General features: G+C 34.9%; 2 long non-coding RNA genes across 2 annotated transcripts; both read right to left on the reverse strand.

Moving 5' to 3' along the window:
- Positions 1–1,078: 1,078 nt before the first annotated feature.
- Positions 1,079–1,940, reverse strand: LOC139190175 (uncharacterized). The gene is made up of 2 exons (XR_011574230.1): positions 1,595–1,940; positions 1,079–1,457 (listed from the first exon to the last, which is right to left on the reverse strand). It is a non-coding gene; the product is annotated as an uncharacterized lncRNA (long non-coding RNA).
- A 3,424-nt stretch (positions 1,941–5,364) lies between these two features.
- Positions 5,365–6,479, reverse strand: LOC139190044 (uncharacterized). The gene is made up of 3 exons (XR_011574024.1): positions 6,110–6,479; positions 5,907–6,007; positions 5,365–5,819 (listed from the first exon to the last, which is right to left on the reverse strand). It is a non-coding gene; the product is annotated as an uncharacterized lncRNA (long non-coding RNA).
- Positions 6,480–17,299: the final 10,820 nt, after the last annotated feature.

Below are 17,299 nucleotides of genomic sequence, written 5' to 3' on the forward strand. Positions count from 1 at the left end.
TTTCAACTCGTTAAACGCATGTCTCTTTTAATAATTGTACATAACCCCCTTATCAAACTCATTCTAACTAACTTTTGGATATCGGAAAGGCAAATAATTTCCTACAGTACATGCTTAGAAGATTATAGCTGGATTTTTGGGCCTTGTTGATTGTTGTTTCAAGCTTCAATCTCCAAAAAAAATTCTTAACATGTTAGGTAACGTTACTAATTATTTTTAACAAGTTGGGTTTAAATTTGAGTTGCATTACTTGTTAGCTTAATCAATTGACACAACAAAAATCATTAAAATAATAAATAAACACGAGCACAAAAAATATGACTCGTTTCTTATTTAGAGCCCCACAATCAGCCCTGATAGGGAAATTACTAAACATGCAAACGGGCTAAAAATCTCCTATAATACTTGCAAGAATGACAAGGTTATTGTAGTATAAACGGATCTCGCAAGGTCGTTCTCCACAAAGATTATTAAATAAATTGAAGCAAACCAATTTCCAATTAATTATTGTAAAGTAGAAAGTTGAGATGATTGATTTATAACCTACTTAAATTAAAAACGAATTTAATTAATAAAAGTAAACTAAGCTGCAATATTAAAGATGAAGAAAAAAAGAAACAGTTTTGGAGAAATAAAAAAAAAAAAACACTAGGGATCCGCTGTCACCTTAACAATCCTATTTAGTTCTCTCAATTACTTATAATATATACATGCATATTTCGAAGGTTAGATTTTCCTAATATATGCCTACTTGGGCCCCTAACATAGAGCGTATATCAAACATGCAATTCGTCTGTGGTATTCAGATCAAATTTAAACATGCATGACTCATTAAGTTATGTGAAACCTTTTGAAAAACCATGCAACCCTTATGACGTGGTATTCATCCTAAGTGAACTTGCACATATTAAAGTATAAAATCTCCAAGAACCCTAGCAATTATTCTATGTCTCCAAAGTTGCACAAAAGCAAGTGTAGAGAAATATTGTGGACGGCAAAGCAATATATGTTGCTATCCATCGCACAAACCCTAAAAACCAAGTCCTTTATTCCAACTGGGAAACTAAGATAACTAAAATAAAATAAGAAACATAACCATAAATTAAATGGTAAAATTCGTCTAAAATCTAAAGAGCCACGTTATGGATCCTTAAGTTGCTCCAAAAGTGGCCCAATATAGCTGGATTTGATGTTTGAAATATTATGAACACTTCTCCAGAAGGCCATGAACCCATCAGATGTCATCTCGGGATCCAAAAATGCAATTTAAGCCCTGAAACGTTATTTTCCAGCACTGCACATTGCTCCTTTATTCCATTGCCAGAAATAACCGCTTGGTATAAAAAATCCCAAATTTTGATACAAACACGCCAAGAGACATACGAACGTCCTCCAACTTGAATCACTCCAAAATTCGTCCGTTTGATCATGTTTTGCTCCAGAGGAAGTCGGATGTCCTATATTGAAAATATAAATCAAAGTATTAAAATTCTACCAAAATAATTACCAAAACATACTAAAAATAAGGTAAAATATACAATATGAAATTGACTCATCAAGCCCAATTTCAAAATACGTCACATTTCAAACCTACATCAGTACATCTTTCATTTTTTGTGTGTGATTCGTGTCTTATAGGTACCGTTTGGTATGCAGACGGGACGGAATAAGACGGAACAGATTATGTAAATATTGAAAAAGATAAGGAGAAATTTTGTCATAAAATGTTATAAATTTGTGTTCCACAGATGTGGAACGGATCGTTCCAGGAGGAAGAGGTGGAATGAAAAATCAGCCAAATTTCGTCCCATGGGACAACCCGTTCCACAGTTTTTAGGCACACCAAACGTGGGACGGAATGGCTCGTCCCGTCCCGTCCCGCGTACCAAACGGTACTATAAGGACCGACTCTTTGGTGCTCACGTTTTTTGAGAAATTTAAAAGGGATTGAAGGTGAATAGTCAACTAACGATTCTTCCAGCTCCATTATATCACTCACCCTCTCCTGACAGTGTTTACGAGTGGCTCAGCGTGGTCAAAACATTTTCTGAGACATGTGGACGCAGAGAAAACGTCGATGATTCGGTCCGAATAACTTTCCAAACCGAAACGTTTGGTTGAAACTGAGTAGTTCAGTTCTTGCGGTTCCAATTCGGTTTGACCGCTTCAACATTCAACATGTATGTTTCCACCGACAAATTCATAGCCAAACTATTGGAAATCTACAAGATAGATTTGACAATATTGCAAACAACACGGTAATAACATAAAAACTATACAATATGAAAAATTATATATTTGAGTTGAGCATTAATGGATTCAGGTTGAAACAGGTAGACTCGTTAGTGACATGTTAATTAACTAATTGATTTAGTGTCAATCACATGTATTAGTTTCAACCAGAGACTGGCTTTTTTAATAATTGTACAAACCTCCCTTATCAAACTCATTATGACAATCCACATCAATGACTTTTGGATACCTTCTTTGAAATGAAGTTTCATGCTTCAACAAATTTCTTAATATGTCAGGTTGTATCACCAATTATTTTAACGGTTTGAATTTGAATTTGAATTGTATTAATTGTTAACTTAACCGGTGAACGTAATATAAACTATTAAAATAAGGAATAACCACAAATACAAAAAATATGAGCCGGTATCTCAAGGGGCTTATTTAGTTATATGGGCGTATGACATCCTTTTTCACACATCATCTTTCAATCAACTTATATAGAAACATGTGATATCATGTGATATCATCCTTTTTACACACATCATCATTCAATTGCTTATATAGAAACATGTGATATCATCCTTTTTCCACACATCATCTTTCAATCTACTTATATGGGCCTATGGTATAAAGCTACGACTTTCATTTTGTGTGTGTAATTCCTGTCTTATACTAAGGACCGACTCCTGGTGCTCTTGGGAAACTTCAAAGGGATTGAAGGATGTTGGGGGCCTCCGCGTACGAAGAGCGAGTACGAAAACGACTGGTTGAAACTTAGACCTATGGGCCAATGGCATAAAGCTACGTCTTTCATTTTTTTTTGTGTAACTGTGTCTTTTTAGGATCTGACTCCTGCCGCGTGTTACGTACCTGTTGGGAGGTACTATCAGCTTTCGATGTAGTACTGTATTATTTAATAATTTCTTCTCCAAATACTAGAGCAAGGACGAAGATGACGTAACCGTAGAAGAAAAAATGGTGTACAAGAAAAAATGTAAGAGAAAGGAAGAGAGAGAGGTCGAGGAGACTCCCGCCGCGTCCCTGTTGGCAGGTACTATCAGCAATGTAGTACTGTATTATTTAATAATTTCTTCTCCAACTACTACAGCAAGGACGAAGATGACGTAACCGTAGAAGAAAAAATGGTGTACAAGAAAAAATGTAAGAGCAAGGAAGAGAGAGGTCGAGGTTTGCAACTTGCGGGTGAGGAAAGAAGTTGCAACGTGTGGGTGAGGAATTGGTTTGATATTTTATCATTTTCTTTATTAAAACTAGAAAAAAGAATTGAAATGTCATATGAACTTGTGCATATTTTTCAATTTGTCATATAAACTAAAATTTTAAGCAATTTGTCATACTAACTTTCTGAAATTATCAATTTGTCATCTCACCTAACTCCGTTAAGTTTAGCATAAAAAACAAGTCATATGTGAGGCACATGACTTGTATTCAAGGTTATTTCTATAATTTAAGATCTTTTTACAAGTTCTTTATTTTTCTTTAGTAAAACTCTTAAAATTTGGGTTCGAGGGTATTCATGCGGATCGTTGTGTTCAAGTATATGCATCTACATTTCCATCTCTAGCACCAAACATCAACTCGTTTCTTATATTACAGAGCCCATATAAAATTTGATTTCATGATATGTTAAACTGAACACTTTAGAATTGTTTTAATTGAATGCAACATAATAGAAGGAAGTGAGATGTTAAAATGCTAGAAATAACTCTGAATACAAGTCATGTGCGAGACATATGACTTATTTTGGATGGAAAACTTAACAGAGTTAAGGTGAGATGACAAATTAATGATTTTGGAAAGTTGGTATGACAAATTGCTTAAACTTTTAGTTTATATAACAAATTAGAAAATGGGTACAAGTTCATATGACATTTTCAAAAAATTTCCCTTAAAACTCAAAAAGTAAGAGATTTAACGAAGTTAAACTTATGTTAATTCCTACGTAAATCCATAGCGTTGGTAGCTGACAGTTAGGTGGCAATTCCTTCCGACTCGAGGTTGTGAGTCTGCTCTGGCGTTGGTGCCCGATGATGAAAGTAACCAATCTTCAAAAATTAACAAAAAAAAAAATTCAGTCAATAAAGAAAGAAAATTTAGAACAATAATCCAACCCATCATTTGCTTCAATTTGATTTTTGAATTCAAACAACTAGAGGTGGGCACGATCTAATTCAGTCTGGTCCATTTTTTAAACCAAAATCGAAGAACACCAGTTCAGTTAAGTTTAGTTCAATTTTACTTAAATATATTAATGAAACTGAGCGGTTTCGGTTTAGTTTGACTGGTTATTCATTGTAAATTGAATTATATATAAGCTTTTTTATTAGCATTCTACGTTAAAATTTAATATTAGATGACTTATATACCCTACAACCAAGCCAAATGTAGAAGATGTATAACACTGATGCATGTAAAGAGCATTGTTATGTATCATTGGTGCAACACAGTATGTTACACAGCGTATAATTTGCCTTTTTGATTAATTGAAAACGGGACGAAAAACGGAAGTGCACAAGGAAGGAGGAGAAAAAAGGCAGGGCCAGGCGGGGTTGGGTGGGGTGTGAGAATATTAAGGGAAAGTGTGGCTATATTATGATAAATTTTAATTGTAAAAGCAATTGTGTGATGTACCGTGTACTTAACAATATGTATGATGTTAATATAACAAGCTTTATATATACTGACCTTTTTGCACGTACTTATGCACTTACCAATTACTTTTTTACATCACGACACGTTACGCACGGCTTACGAATTTCTCTTTTCTTTTGTACATTTGGTCACTCATAAAGACATTCTTATAATTATTTTTAATTTATAACCTACATTATGAAAGGTATCAAATTAATAAACCAAGAATTCAAGAATGTCCTTATGCGTGAAGTCAAACATTAACTGGAGATACAGAAGCAAATCAAATTAATTTATATAGATCACAAATGCTATTCATTATGTAAAATTAAATTATTGCTTCTATCATTTGTGTTCATTCTTGATTTGTTGATATCCACTTTAAATTTTCTTCGTATTCCTACATAAACAAAAAATAAATAAAGAACACAATAATTTTTTTGAAAAAAAGAAAAGATAACATGAGGAAACAATATATGCAATAACAGCAACTTGCATATTAATATCAGTGCAGAGAAGAGCTATATATTCTTCTGTACCAAGAGGAGCAATTTAAAAGACAAAAATTCTCTAACCTAAGTCATGGAGGCGAAGCATCCATATGAGAAACGACAGACCACCATCAAATTATCAAAATCCAGTCAAACATAAATGAAAAAAAGACACCAGTAAAATAGAAAACAGAAACGAACTCCATCGTCAAAATTAAATCGTGCTTTGCATCGCCTCCTCATCCACGGGAACAACACATAGAACCCTCGCACTTGAATTTCCAGAAGGCATATGAATTTAAAGATGCCTTTGCATCGCTTCCTCATCCACGGGAACAGCACATAGAACCCTCGCACTGGAATTTCCAGAAGACATCCTCAATGAATTTTAACACGTCATGCAGATTAGACTCCATTTGAAGGAGTTGCCGAGTTTTTTTCCTGAAAAACAGACGAAATCGAAGAACAAATGAGTCCAACTCTACAAAGTCCATGCAATGCACCACATGATAAGATCAAATCCACTACCTGTTTTCTTCACGTGAACTACTCTGATTACTCACAGCACCATCAGTAGACTGCCCGTTTTGCTGCGGCTCCGGCACTTTCTTTCTACCAAACTTGGCATCCTACAAATACAAATAATTTTATCAGTAGAGAAAACAGAAGCAAACACTCTGTACCGCAAAGCAAAACGGAAGCTTATACCCAGATTAATTTCATTTGAGCACCTGGGATAGGGAGGGAGAGAGGGAGAGGAATCACCGCAAATCTCAAAGCAAAAAATTGAAAAAAGAAGAATCGATGACTTGGACGTTGGTTTCTACCCCTTTTATCCCACGTTGGAGTGTTGGAGTGTCGGAGTCTACAAAACCGAACATTATCCCACGTACGAGTGTGGTAGTCTGCAAAACCGAAGGGTAACGGCTGAATGTAGTTGCAAAACTGAACGTGGTGATCGATCCTTTCTCCCACGTTATCCTTTTTTTATTCTTCTTTTGTAAAAACCTTTCCACTCTTACGCTTGAGTTTATTGTTCTAACTGTACGTTTTTTAAATTGTTTGTTTTTTATTTTTTATTTTTTATTTTTGTTTAAGGGGCTTGAGACACCAAAGTACTCTTCTAGCATTCTATTGTAGGGATATATTTTTAGGCAAACTAATGAAAATGACTTGAAAACTTTGAGTTTTAATGATAAAGACAAAATAAAAGGTAAAGTGAATAGTACTAGGATTGACTTTTTAGTGTAAAAATATGTTTTTTTTTGTTAAAGAATACAGTATCGTGAGCTTTTCGTTAAAACTCTTTATATTTTTCCTTTGAGTCCTGCTTCAACATCCAACAGTATGTTTCCACCGATAAATTCTTACAAATTTGAGCCAAACTACTAGAAGTCTATGAAAGTCTACAAGGTAAAAACATAAACTTGCAAGATTTGTGAGACTAGCAGAGAAGAAAAGAAAGGGCGAAGAAGGAAAGAGAGAGAAGAAATGGTATAGAAGAAAAGAGAGACTAGCTCTAAAGGGAGAGATTTTTCAGTGTGATGGGAACATGAGGTGGTACACCACGTGTCATTATACAAATGGTGGGATATGTGTGTTAAAAAGTTGTGTCATTATACAAATGATGAGATATGTGTGTTAAAAAATTAATAACTTAAAAAATACAATTTTCCATCACCTGTATAAAAATACGTGGTGTACCATTCGTATTCCGGTCACAAGAAAAAGTTTTTCATCTAAAGGCGGAGAGACAAAATGTGAGACTTTGTTGGTGGCCAGACTTCATAAAGAAAAGGAAGAGGAAGAGACATATCGTCACTAGGGTTTAGTTAGGTTATGGGCCTTTGGACCTTCGATTTAGTTAAATTTGGTAGGCCTTGCGAGAGATTAGTATTAGAAGGGTTGTGTTTATTGAATATATTTTAAAGGGCAAAAGACTGTTTACTATCCTCATGTTTCGTGGGTTTCAACATTTAGTACATTAATTTTTTTTCGTCACAGAGTCATACCTAAAGTGTAAATTTTGGGATAGTCTCATACATCCGTTAGTCAAACTGTTAAGTCTGCCATTAACTGTGATGTGGCGCCCATGTGGCCAATGACTGGGCGCCACGTGTCATCCACGTGGAAATTTAAAAAAAAAATTATAAAATAATATATATATATATATTATAAAATTAAAAAAAAAACCAAATCTGCCGAAGAAGGAGAAAGAAGAAGGAAGAAGAAGAAGAAGAAGGAGAAGGAAGGAGGAACAAGAAAAAAATAAGGAAAAAAACTGGGCAGATTCGATGAAGAAGAAGGAAGGAGAAGAAGGAAGGAGGAAGAAGAAAAAAAAAAAACTGGCCAGATTCGAAGAAGAAGAAGAATGAGGAAGCAGAAGGAAGAAGAAGAAGAAGGGGTAGGAAGGAGGAAGAAGAAAAAAAAAACTGGGCAGATTCGAAGAAGAAGAAGAAGAAGAAGAAGGAGAAGGAAGAAGGAGGAAGAAGAAGAAAAAAAAAATTGGGTAGATTCGAAGAAGAAGAAGAAGAAGAAGAAGAAGAAGAAGATTCGAAGAAGATTCGAAGAAGAAGAAGAAGAAGAAGATTCGAAGAAGAAGAAGAAGAAGAAGAAGAAGAAGAAGAAGAAGAAGAAGAAGAAGAAGAAGAAGAAGAAGAAGAAGAAGAAGAAGGAAGAAGGAGGAAGAAGAAGGAAGAAAAAGAAAGAGGAAGAAGAAAAAAAAATGGGCAGATTCGGAAGAAGGAGAAGGAAGAAGGAAGAAGAAGAAGGAGAAGGAAGGAGGAAGAAGAAAGAAAGAAAGAAAAAAAAAATGAATCTGCTACCCAGATTCAAAGGAAGAAGAAGGAAGAAGAAGAAGAAGGAAAAGGAAGGAGGAAGAAGAAAAAAAAAAACGTTTTTTTTTAAATTTATTTATTTATTATTTTATAATATATATATATTTTTTTTTTTTAAATTTCCACGTGGATGACACGTGGTGCCCAGTCATTGTCCACATGGGCGCCACGTCACTGTTAACGGCAGACTTAACAGTTTGACTAACGGATGTATGAGACTGTTCCAAAATTTACACTTTAGGTATGACTCTAGGATGAAAAAAACTTGATGTACTAAATGTTGAAAATCACGAAACATAAGGGTAGTAAACAGTCTTTTGCCCTATTTTAAAACATAAGAATTAAATTCTCACCCTCTTTTTTTAATGTAGATACTATCTTTTGTTAAAAAAAACATAAAAATTAAATTACTATTAACCGGTTCAGTTCGGTCATGCTAGTTTTTTCAAGTTGAGAACTTGAATTTAAACCAGTCTGAATCGGCTCAATTCAATTCTTGTAAAAAGTTAATTTATTTTTGTCAACAAACACAAATTTTCTTTTTTCGATTTTTTTTTTTTGTCATGGCTCAATTCAGTTTCTCGTTCTATAGTTCTCATGCTCACCCCTAAAAACTAAAGGTGTCAAATGGTCTAACACCTAATGGTGTCATATGGGCCTAAGCCGTTCTTGGCCCTGCCACTAAACAAGTGGCTCAACGAACTTTAGTTATTTTATATTAGTAGAAAAAATTATTTGAATCTAGTTTAAAACCTAATATCACAATTATTTAGTCTTATTAGCTCCAACTGTATGTTTTACTTGAAAAATAATGAATAAGTATATTATTATTTAATTATGTATTAGTTTAAATAGGATAGTCATCATAATGGCCCCACGTCATGGGCCGTGTTTGGCCATGATGAATCGCGGCCAACCCGGCCTATTGGACCTAAACCTTAGGACCGACCTAACCACTCATTACTAATCATGTCGTGCACTGCCTTATCTAAATGAGCTTGGGTCATGCCTATTTTAATAAGGCACGACCATTGACATAGTTCATTGTTGCGGTTTCCCTTTCCGTTCTTACTATCTCACAAACATACTATTTCATTCACCGCACGTAATTTTCCGTTTTACAATGGGAAATGGGGGTTGCAGTTGTGTGTGGAGGATTTCTATTGGGGTCTTATGAGTTTAATTAGTCATTTATGATTTATGAGTGTTAAAGTTTCCTCATGTATAATGAGTTTGTTTTATCTTCCTGCTTTCTCAACTTATATGTGATTGTATGGGAGACAAAAATGGATCTTGTAAAGAAGTCGTTGATGTCCTCAGAAAATGGATGCATTGGTGGTAATTACCTATGTTCTAACTTCTAATCATATTGGTCCTTCAACCAGCAACTGCCAATAGTTATACTAAACTAAGACTTCGAAGCCACTTAGTACTACAGTCTAGTGATATTTTTATTCACTTATAAGTGAGAGGTCTTAGGTTCGATTCTCGCCAAATGCGAATTTGAATAACATTATTGTTAGTCCATTGTGAGGCTAAGCTCACCCCTCCCTTTTAGTGTAGATAATATTGTTTGTTCAAAAAAAAAAAAGACTTTGAAATAGGGTGGTGCTAACCACACACCTCTTTTTATCTTTTACACACCCTTTCAATTTTCGATTGTCGGATCAAATGAATTGATGAGAATTAAGGGACAAAAATTAATGGAAGGTAACAACCATTAGATTATGTCTACAACTACATATATAACATAGTTATCGTTTTACATTTTGTTTGGACCCGATTTTACACCATCGGCCCAAGTAATCGAGGCCGTTGAGTGAGCATGGTTCTTAACCATCAGATGAGAAAGTTAAGATAATTTGCTATTGTTAAGAGATAATATTATGGTTTTTAATCATAATATTTATCTTTCAATGAATTATCTCAATTTTCTTGTACAAAATAAATGGGATAAAAATCATAGCCCTAATGAAGAAACAGGTGGAACAGTCCGATTTAATTTGGAATTGTTAGTAGTGTACCGTGTGGGTTAGAGCAACTCGGCTTGGATTCTTATCACGTGGCATAGCATGGGATTTGCAAGGCTTGGATAATGGTGAGATAGGAGACCTAAGTAAGCTGGGTTATTTATAGATGTTGGCAGATGAATTGAATTGATGATGGACTTGGCCTGCGTGCCGTGTGAAAGGCTACCAACTATATAATTATATATATATATATATATATATATATTATTGGTGGTTGCCGTATGGTTTGGATATGACAAGAAAAGAAAGCCTAGCTAGGCTAAGCTAGGCTTTTAATTACGATGGGATAATTCAAGATGAGCTTTTATTATCTTTGAGGAATCAGCCATCTGAAGATAGGCGTTAGCACCTATGTCGCAGATCAGTCATTTTTACGAGTTTGAGTTTCAGTCGGTTTCTGCTTATTATCCAGGCCATGCCAAACAGAAAATACGTTCCTATAAATACAGATGCCGTGCAACGGAAATGGACCTCTCTAATTCAACACACAAATTGCCATGCGCAAGCTTTCGCTCTACGCGAAACCTCTCAACAACCTTGAGATTTTTATTTTCTTTTTCACCGACACATCTTCAGTTTGGATAAACAGCATTGTGAAGGCAACCGACGAACATTTTCAGTTTGGATAAACAGCATTGTTGCCGTAGAACCGGCCGACTGCGGAACACCTTAAGTTTGGATAAACAGCACTATGTCTAGGTCGACTGGTTATCTATCAAAGTCTCAGTCGAAAAAGACTTTCGGGTCCTTATTGGTAGAGGTCATCTCATTAGCCTTTTCCGCAAGGTGAAGTGTTACAGTTTACTAGGGCTCGGCACATTGAACGCCGAGTTGTTTTATGATTGGATACTCACAAGTAGGTTTTAGAGTTCGGCATTTTGACGGCCGAACCACGTTCACCATCAAGACATATATTTATTTTGAGTATCTGTGCCCCTATACTTTGGTGTCGATTCGGCGTGCTTATACTCTTACGAATATAATCACTATGACCGAATTCGGCGTCGACGATTTGTGAACTTTGCAAAACTAGTAGCCTTGTCTTTAGGCTCTAGAACCCGAAGACCGAGAGTGTTTCTTCCTCGGCCGCAATCGCAAGATCGAGAAGTCAGTAGCGCACCCAATGCAACATCAACATATTTTCCTCCTCGGCCGACGAGTTGGCACGCCCTGCATCAACCGAAGGACGTAGTTAGCTCACTAGTTACTCGGTATGCGCGCCACGTAGGCTTGGTAGTTTTTAGGGTCAACACATTTGTACACCTTAATCCAAAAGACCGGAATTACAAATGTTTTGACAAGTAGATAACAACCTTCCTGCCCTTGGAACTTATTCAATCTAAAACACCAATTCAATTTTAGTTTGAGTAAAAGATGTTGGGAAAATTACAAGAAGATTGACTCGCTCTTTGCTTTGTTATTCTGTACTAAATGATCCTGCCTAATTCACTAATTCGGGTTATAATAAAATTATATTCTTCTAAAAAGCATGTAGACAAGTAGGTTGAAACACAAGTATATTGCTCTCCTTAAGGAGATTAAAGTTCACTGTGGTTTAACAAAGTCCACAAATAGATGCAGGAGTATATCCCATGACTTGTTCCCTCCAGAATACAATAGCCCAACAAAATTGTTTTGTGATTGAAATCTATCTGCACAAAAGGAAGAGTCCAAAGCTCCACCACACAAACTCTTCTTTGGTCAGTATGTAAAAACAGAAAAGATGGAGGAATGGAGAGATAATTGTTGCAGAAGAAATTAGGTAGTGGGATAAAAATAAAAGAAAACAAAGGATGATGGAGAAAATGCTACTAATTATAGATTTATTATCACCTTTAGTGGATAAGGTAATATACACAAATTAACAAGACAAAAGTTATAAGAGTTACATAAGATGAACTGCTCAAAGACGTCGTCTTAGTTTTCCCACTAACAACAAATAATGATAACCGTCTTAAATTCTCACTTACAACAAACTAGTCCTTCTGCACACACCTTGCGCGTGCGAAAAACCTTTTTTACATCATGGCGTGCTACACGTGACATACAAAGTTTTTATCCCTTCCACATTTGTGCATGCATAAAAAAATGTTTGCTTCATAAACACTTCATACATGTTCTACATGCATTGGTCACAGATGATCCTAAAATGGTATTTATTCAAAACCCTTTCATCACTTCTCATCCAATCCCCACCCACAAGGTAACTCCCAATTATTCCTTTCAATTGGGGTTAATTACCAAATTAATTGATTAATTGCCAAATTGAATGCAAGATATTATTTGACATAGTATCTTGCAATTATATTGAAAAACCACCATAAGTGGCCGGTTCCTATTTCTCCAAATAGGGTCAGCCACACCCCTATATATAGCCCCACATATCTCCAAAAACCCAAGTTCATTCTCTCCCAAAAATTCCTCAAACACTTTTTTCTTTCAAATTATAACTTTGGCATTGGAGATTCCTAAGCTAAATCCCTCCCCATTCATCATGGGCGCGTTAGACTTTTGACCTTAATCTTATGTATTATTATTTTGCAGGTGCATTTTCATTAAAGAATAATAAGACGGTAATTTGCATCCACAACTGACATTTGGATACCTTCTTTGAAATAAAGTTTCATACTTCAACAAATTTCTTAATGTGTTAAATTGTATCACCAATTATTTTAACGGTTCGATGTTGAGTTTGAATTGTATTAATTGTGAGCTTAACATGTGGATGCAATACAAACCATTAAAATAAGAAACAAACACAAATACAAAAAAATATGAGCCGTTTCTCAAGGGGCTTATTGAGTTATATGGGCCATGTGATAACATGTGAAATCATCCTTTTTCCACACATCATTTTCAATCGACTTATATGGGCCAATGGCATGAAGCAACGTCTTTCCTTTTTTGTGTGGTTCGTCTTATATGGAAACACAATTCGTCTTATAAGGACCGACACCTGGTGCTCTTGGGAAACGTAAAAAGGATTGAAGAAGACCAATCAATTTAACGTTATTTACGAGTGGATCAGAGAATTCGCTATTGACGATGGACGGTTTGGAGATTCTGCCACACATGATGATAGCCTCAACGTTGTCGTCTTTGTCGGGCATGGGGGCCTCCGAAGAGTGAGGACATAAACGACAAGTTGAAACTGATACCTGTGGGCCTATATGGCGTAAAGCTATGTCTTTCATTTTTCTTTTGCGTGTAATGTTGTCCTTACGAAAAAAAATTCATTATGATTAGAATAGAAGTGATATATCATGTATTTTTATATAAATGGTTAGAAATTTTATTTTTTAAGTTATTAATTTTTTAGTACATATATTCTACCATTTATATAGTAACACGTGATATATCATCTCGTGTTCTCATCATATTAAAAAATCTCTCCTCTCCCTGCTCCATTATATCACTCATGTTCTCCTGGCATTGTTTACTAGTGGCTCTCAACGTGGCCAAATATTACAAGTGGCTCAGAGAATTCGCTATTGGAGATGACGAAGGGTAAGGAGATTTTGCCACACATGACGATAGCCTCAACGTTGTCGTCTTTGTCGACCATGGGGAGAAATTATTAGATGGTATAGTAGCATCATTGGCAATGACTGGATGAGAAATTATTAGATGGTACAATACTGTCACGTGGCAATGATAGTTGGCAGTACCCACCAACAGGTGCATGACACGGAGAGCTAACAGGACAAAAATAAAAACAATATTTGGCTACTCAAAGATGAGTAGGAACTCCTACTCAAAATTTCTCAAAATTGTTTGTTGTCAATTTATAGAACTTCGTGTTTATAATCAAAACCGTTCATATTATAAATAAAGATCACCTTTGCAAAAAATCAATTAAAATTAAGGTCGTTTAGACATCAAATTGTTTAAAAACAAATGAATGGTATTGGTAAAAGTATTACGAATCGTCTATGTATTTGCTACAATAGATTGATTAAACGACCTTAGTTTTATTTTTCTATTTTTTTTATTTTTTTGCAGAGATGATATATACAGTGTAATTCATAGTATGAATCGTTCTGTTCATAAGTACAAAATTTTGTGATTAAAATACTAAGAGTTTTGAGTAGGAGTTCCTACTTATCTTTGAGTAGCCAAGTATTGTTCTTTTTAAAAACCTTTCCACTTTTACGCTTGAGTTTATTGTTCTAACTGTACGTTTTTTAAAATTTTTATTTTTTATTTTTGTTTAAGGGGCTTGAGACACCAAAGTAATCTTCTGGCATTCTATTGTAGAGATATATTTTTCCTCCTAGTTCTGCTTCAACATCTAACAGTATGTTTCCATCGACAAATTCTTACAAATTTGAGCCAAACTACTGGAAGTCTACAAGGTAAAAACATAAACCTGCAAGATTTGTGAGACTAGTAGAGAAGAAAAGAGAGGGCGAAGTAGGAAAGAAAGAAGAAATGGTAGAGAAGAAAAGAGAGACTGGCTCATAAGGGGGAGAGACAAAATGTGAGACTGGTTTGGTAGCCAGAATGCATAAAGAAAAGGAAGAGGAAGAGACATATAGTCACTTGGGTTTAGTTAGGTTATGGGCCTTTAGACCTTCGATTTAGTTAAATTTGGTCGGCCTTGCGAGAGATTAGTATTAGATGAGCTATGTTTATTGAATATTTAAAAACATTAAAATTAAATTATCATCCTCTTCTCTTAATGTAGATAACATCGTTTATTTAAAAGAAAAAATAAAAATTAAATTAATATTAGCCGGTTCAGTTCGATCGTAATCAAAACTAGTTTGAACCAGCTCAATTCAATTCTTGTCAAAAGTTGAACTTTTTTTTTATTTTATTTTTGTCATCAACAAACACAAATTTTTTTCTTTTCGATATTTTGTTTTGTCATGGTTCAATTCGCTTTCTCGGTTCTATGTTTCTCATGCCCACCCTTAAAAACTAAAGGTGTCAAACGGTCTAACACCTAAAAGGTGTCATATGGGCCTAAGCCGTTCTTGGGCAGTGCCACTAAACAAGCGGTTCAACAAAGTTTAGTTATTTTATATTATCAGAAAAAATTATTTGAATCTAGTTTAAAGCCTAATATCACAATTATTTAGTTTTATTAGCTCCAAACTGTATGTTTTACTTGAAAAATAATGAATAAATATATTAATATTTAATTATGTATTAGTTTTAATGGGATAGTCATCATAAGGGCCCCACGTCATGGGCCGTGCTTGGCCACGATGAATTGCTGCCTGGCCAGCCTATTGGACCTAAACCTTTGGACCGATATGGCCACTCATTGCTAATCGTGCCGTGCAGTACCTTATTTAAATGAGCTTGAGTCGTGCCTATTTTAATAAGGCACAGCCATTGACATCGTTCATTGTTGCAGTTTCCCCTTTCGTTCTTACTATCCCACAAACATAGTATTTCATTCACCATCCATAATTTTCCGTTTTACAATGGGAAGGGGGGGGGGTTGCAGTTGTGTGTGGGGGATTTCCATTGGGATCCTATGAGTTTAATTAGTCATTTATGATTTATGAGTGTTAAAGTTTCCTCCTGTATAATGAGTCTGTAATGTCTTCCTGATTTCTCAACTTATATGTGATTGTATGGGAGACAAAAATGGATCTTGTAAATAAGTCGTTGATGTCCTCAGAAAATGGATGCTTTGGTGGTAATTACTTGTGTTCTAACTTCTAATCATATTGATCCTTTAACCAACAACTGCCAATAGTTATGCTAAAATATGACTTCGTAATCACTTAGTACTACGGTCTAATGATATTTTTATTCACTTATGAGTGAGAGGTCATAGGTTCGATTCTCGTCAAATGCGAATTTGAACCACATTATTGCTAGTCCATTGTGAGGCTAAATTCACACCTCCCTTTTAGTGTAGATAATATTGTTTGTTAAAAAAAAAAAAAAAGACTTTGAAATAGAAATAGGGTGGTGTTAACCACACATCTCTTTTTATTTTTTACATACCCTCTCACTTTTCGACCGTCGGATCAAATGAATTGATGAGGATTAAGGGATAAAAATTAATGGAAGGTAACAGCCATTAGATTATGTCTACAACTACATATATAACGCAGTTATCGTTTTACATTTGAAACTAGAGAAATAGAACACCTTGATCCAAAAGACCGGAATTACAAATGCTTTGACAATTAGAATAACAGCTTTCCTGCCCTTGGAACTTATTCAACCTAAAACACCAATTCAATTTTAGTTCGAATAAAAAATGTTGGGAAATTACAAGAAAATTGACTCACTCTTTGCTTTGTTATTATGTACAAAATGATCCTGTCTAATTCACTAATTCGGGTAATAATAAAATTATATTCTTCTAAAAAGCATGTAGATAATTAGTCTGAAACGAAATATATCGCTCTCCTTAAAGAGATTAAAGTTCATTGTGATTTAACAAAGTCCACGAACAGATGCAGCAGTATATTCCATGACTTGTTCCCTCAAGAATACAATAGCCCAACAAAATTATTTTGTGACTCAAACCTATCTGCACAAAAGGAAGAGTCCAAAGCTACACCACACAAACACTCTTCTTTGGTCAGTATGTAAAAATAGAAAAGATGGAGGAATGGAGAGAATAATTGTTGTAGAAGAAATTAGGTAGTGGGATAAAAATAAAAGAAAACAAAGGATGATGGAGAAAATGCTACTAATTATAGATTTATTATCACCCTTAGTGGGTAAGGTAATATACACAATGAACAAGGCAAAAGTTATAAGAGTTACATCAGATGAAAGACTCCATCTTAGTTTTCCCACTAACAACAAATAATGACAGCCATCTTAACTTCTCACTTACAATAAATTAGCCTTTCTGCATGCGCCTTGTGTGTGCGAAAAGCCTTTTTTACATCATGACGTGCTACACGTGGCATACAAAGTTTTTATCCCTTCCATATTTGTGCATGCATAAAAACATCTTTGCTTTAGAAACACTTCATACATGTTCTACATGATTGATTTTATAATTTTCCATATTAAGGGAGTGATAAAACTAATTTTGATTGGGGCCTATCAACTCTCCTTCAACTTTTCCAGA

Source organism: Malus domestica, chromosome 12 (genome assembly GCF_042453785.1).
Source record: "Malus domestica chromosome 12, GDT2T_hap1".
NCBI lineage: Eukaryota > Viridiplantae > Streptophyta > Magnoliopsida > Rosales > Rosaceae > Malus > Malus domestica.